Consider the following 5037-nt stretch of genomic DNA (forward strand, 5'->3'; position numbering starts at 1 on the left):
TGCGCCATTGAGCACAACTACTCTCAATTCAATTCAATTCAAGGGCTTTATTGGCATGGGAAACATGTGTTAACATTGCCAAAGCAAGTGAGGTAGACAACATACAAAGTGAATATATAAAGTGAAAAACAACAAAAATTAACAGTAAACATTACACATACAACAGTTTCAAAACAGTAAAGACATTACAAATGTCATATTATATATATATATATATATATATATATATATATATACAATGTACAAATAGTTAAAGGACACAAGATAAAATAAATAAGCATAAATATGGGTTGTATTTACAATGGTGTTTGTTCTTCACTGGTTGCCCTTTTCTTGTGGCAACAGGTCACAAATCCTGCTGCTGTGATGGCACACTGTGGAATTTCACCCAGTAGATATGGGAGTTTTTCAAAATTGGATATGTTTTCGAATTCTTTGTGGATCTGTGTGATCTGATCTCTCTCTCTCTCTCTCTCTCTCTCTCTCTCTCTCTCTCTCTCTCTCTCTCTCTCTCTCTCTCTCTCTCTCTCTCTCTCTCTCTCTCTCTCTCTCTCTCTCTCTCTCTCTCTCTCTCTCTCTCTCTCTGTCTCTCTCTCTCTCTCTGTCTCTCTCTCTCTCTGTACCGGTACAGAGTCAATGTGGACGCTATATACAGGGTATTACGGTACAGAGTCAATGTGGAGGTTATATACAGGGTGTTACGGTACAAAGTCAATGTGGAGGCTATATACAGGGGGTGCCAGTACAGAGTCAATGTGGAGGCTATATACAGGGGGTACCAGTACAGAGTCAATGTGGAGGCTATATTCAGGGTGTACCGGTACAGAGTCAATGTGGAGGCCATATACAGGGTGTACTAGTACAGAGTCAATGTGGAGGCTGTATACAGGGTGTTACGGTACAAAGTCAATGTGGAGGCTATATACAGGGTATTACAGTACAGAGTCAATGTGGAGGCTATATACAGGGTATTACGGTACAGAGTCAATGTGGAGCCTATATACAGGGGGTACCGCTACAGAGTCAATGTGGAGGCTATATACAGGGGGTACCGGTACAGGGTCAATGTGGAGGCTATATACAGGGTGTTACGGTACAGAGTCAATGTGGAGGCTATATACAGGGTGTTACAGTACAGAGTCAATGTGGAGGCTAAATACAGGGTACAGTTGAAAACCCCTTGGTTAACATAGAGATTCTGGGAACATCAGAAGGTCGGGGGAAATTAACTATATTCTGGTAATCTGACCAATGGAACATATGCGGTGGTACTTAATGAATATGATGTCAGTTCAGTTGTCATCTGAGACATTCTCATCAATGATAAGATGACATAAACTCTACAGTGGAAAGTCTACACATCAGAGTTATCGGTTTCATTTGGAATTGTCCAATTTAAATGTTTGAATATGAAATGATTTGTGATGGGATGAAATGTGATTTTAGCTTCTAAAATGTGAGATTTGGGTTTTCATAAGGTTAGGGCTCTGCTCAATCAGTGGCCCGCCCCTGTGAAGGGACATGGGTTATTGTAAGGGTTTTTGTCCTCCTCTTCATCTGAAGAGGAGAGGTGAGAAGGATCGGAGGACCAATATGCAGTGTTTTTTAAATTAAACACCTAAACTGAACACTCCATACAAAACAATAAATTAATAACGAAAACTGAAAACAGTACTATGTGGTATAAAACACAGACACGGAAACAATCACCCACAAAACAACAGTGAAACCCAGGCTACCTAAGTATGATTCTCAATCAGAGACAACTAACGACACCTGCCTCTGATTGAGAACCATCACCCTGTGCTCTGACCTCTTTCTCCCCTCTCTCTCCAGATGAAATCTCGCGTCTTGTGACGGCTGGCCGCCCAACAACCTGCCCGCTTGACCCTATCCCCTCCTCTCTTCTCCAGACCATTTCCGGAGACCTTCTCCCTTACCTCACCTCGCTCATCAACTCATCCCTGACCGCTGGCTACGTCCCTTCCGTCTTCAAGAGAGTGAGAGTTGCACCCCTTCTGAAAAAACCTACACTCGATCCCTCCGATGTCAACAACTACAGACCAGTATCCCTTCTTTTCTCTCCAAAACTCTTGAACGTGCCGTCCTTGGCCAGCTCTCCCGCTATCTCTCTCAGAATGACCTTCTTGATCCAAATCAGTCAGGTTTCAAGACTAGTCATTCAACTGAGACTGCTCTTCTCTGTATCACGGAGGCGCTCCGCACTGCTAAAGCTAACTCTCTCTCCTCTGCTCTCATCCTTCTAGACCTATCGGCTGCCTTCGATACTGTGAACCATCAGATCCTCCTCTCCACCCTCTCCGAGTTGGGCATCTCCGGCGCGGCCCACGCTTGGATTGCGTCCTACCTGACAGGTCGCTCCTACCAGGTGGCGTGGCGAGAATCTGTCTCCTCACCACGCGCTCTCACCACTGGTGTCCCCCAGGGCTCTGTTCTAGGCCCTCTCGTATTCTCGCTATACACCAAGTCACTTGGCTCTGTCATAACCTCACATGGTCTCTCCTATCATTGCTATGCAGACGACACACAATTAATCTTCTCCTTTCCCCCTTCTGATGACCAGGTGGCGAATCGCATCTCTGCATGTCTGGCAGACATATCAGTGTGGATGACGGATCACCACCTCAAGCTGAACCTCGGCAAGACGGAGCTGCTCTTCCTCCCGGGAAGGACTGCCCGTTCCATGATCTCGCCATCACGGTTGACAACTCCATTGTGTCCTCCTCCCAGAGCGCTAAGAACCTTGGCGTGATCCTGGACAACACCCTGTCGTTCTCAACTAACATCAAGGCGGTGGCCCGTTCCTGTAGGTTCATGCTCTACAACATCCGCAGAGTACGACCCTGCCTCACACAGGAAGCGGCGCAGGTCCTAATCCAGGCACTTGTCATCTCCCGTCTGGTTTACTGCAACTCGCTGTTGGCTGGGCTCCCTGCCTGTGCCATTAAACCCCTACAACTCATCCAGAACGCCGCAGCCCGTCTGGTGTTCAACCTTCCCAAGTTCTCTCACGTCACCCCGCTCCTCCGCTCTCTCCACTGGCTTCCAGTTGAAGCTCGCATCCGCTACAAGACCATGGTGCTTGCCTACGGAGCTGTGAGGGAACGGCACCTCAGTACCTCCAGGCTCTGATCAGGCCCTACACCCAAACAAGGGCACTGCGTTCATCCACCTCTGGCCTGCTCGCCTCCCTACCACTGAGGAAGTACAGTTCCCGCTCAGCCCAGTCAAAACTGTTCGCGGCTCTGGCCCCCAATGGTGGAACAAACTCCCTCACGACGCCAGGACAGCGGAGTCAATCACCACCTTCCGGAGACACCTGAAACCCCACCTCTTTAAGGAATACCTAGGATAGGATAAAGTAATCCTTCTCACCCCCCCCCCCCTTAAAAGATTTAGATGCACTATTGTAAAGTGGCTGTTCCACTGGATGTCATAAGGTGAATGCACCAATTTGTAAGTCGCTCTGGATAAGAGCGTCTGCTAAATGACTTAAATGTAATGTAAATGTAAACCATACTAGGCCGAACACAGAAAAACAACCTAGACACACAAAACATAGAATGCCCACCCAAGTCACGTCCTGACCAACTAAAACAAACAATTAACACAATAACTAGGGTCAGAACGTGACAGTACCCCCCTCCCAAGGTGCGTACTCCGGCCGCAAAACCTGAACTTATTGGGGAGGGTCTGGGTGGGCATCAATCCGCGTTGGCGGCTCTGGCGCTGGATGTGGACCCCACTCCACCATGTGGACCCCACTCCACCAAGTCACCTTAGTCCCCCACCTTGTCCGCTTCCGTGGCCTCCTAGCCACGGCGACCCTACTTGATGACCCCACTGGACAGAGGGGCGGCAGTTCGGGACAGAGGGGTGGCAGCTCGGGACAGACGGGCGGAAGCTCGGGACAGAGGGGCGGAAGCTCGGGACAGAGGGGCGGAAGCTCTGGAGCCTCTGGGCTGAGGGGCTCTGGCGCCTCAGACTCCGGCAGCAGCGCCGGACAGGCGGGAGACTCCGGCGGCAGAGCCGGACAGGCGGGAGACTCCGGCGGCAGCGCTGGAGAGGAGGAAGGCTCCGGCAGCGCTGGACAGGTGGGAGCCCCTGTAAGGATGAGCCGGAGAGACAGCCTGGTGCGGGGGGCTGCCACTGGAGGGCTGGTGCGTGGAGGTGGTGACGGATAGACCGGACTGTGCAGGCGCACTGGAGCTCTAGAGCACCGAGCCTGCCCAACCTTACCCGGTTGAATGGTCCCGGTCGCCCTGCCAGTGCGGCGAGGTGGAATAGCCCGCACTGGTCTCCCGGTAAGCACAGGAAGTTGGCGCAGGTCTCCTACCTGGCTTCGCCACACTTCCTGTGTGCCCCCCCCCCCAAGACATTTTTGGGGCTGACTCTCGGGCTTCCATCCACACCGCAGTGCAGCCTCCTCATACCAGCGCCTCTCCGCCTTCCCCGCCTCCAGCTCTTCTTTGGGGCGGCGATATTCTCCAGGCTGTGCCCAGGGTCCTTTTCCTTCCAATTCCTCCTCCCATGTCCAGAAGTCTTTCTCGCGCTGCTCCTGCTGCTGCCCGTTACCACGCCGCTTGGTCCTGTTGTGGTGGGTGATTCTGTAACGGTTTTCTTTAGGTGAAGGAGAGGCGGACCAAAATGCAGCGTGGTTTCTTTGATTCATGTTTAATAAAAACAGATAAACATGAACACTTCAAAACAATAGCCGTGGAAAACCAAAAACAGCCCTTTCTGGTGCAGAACACAGAGACAGGAACAATCACCCACAAACACACAGTGAAACCCAGGCTACCTAAATATGGTTCCCAATCAGAGACAATGACTAACACCTGCCTCTGATTGAGAACCATATCAGGCCAGACATAGAAATAGACAAACAAGACATCCAACATAGAATGCCCACCCAGATCACACCCTGACCAACCAAAACATAGAAACATACAAAGCAAACTATGGTCAGGTTGTGACAACCGTAGATCAAGCTGGTCTGTCATAATATAATAGAGA

This window comes from Oncorhynchus keta, chromosome 4 (genome assembly GCF_023373465.1).
Source record: "Oncorhynchus keta strain PuntledgeMale-10-30-2019 chromosome 4, Oket_V2, whole genome shotgun sequence".
In the NCBI taxonomy this organism is placed as follows: Eukaryota; Metazoa; Chordata; class Actinopteri; order Salmoniformes; family Salmonidae; genus Oncorhynchus; species Oncorhynchus keta.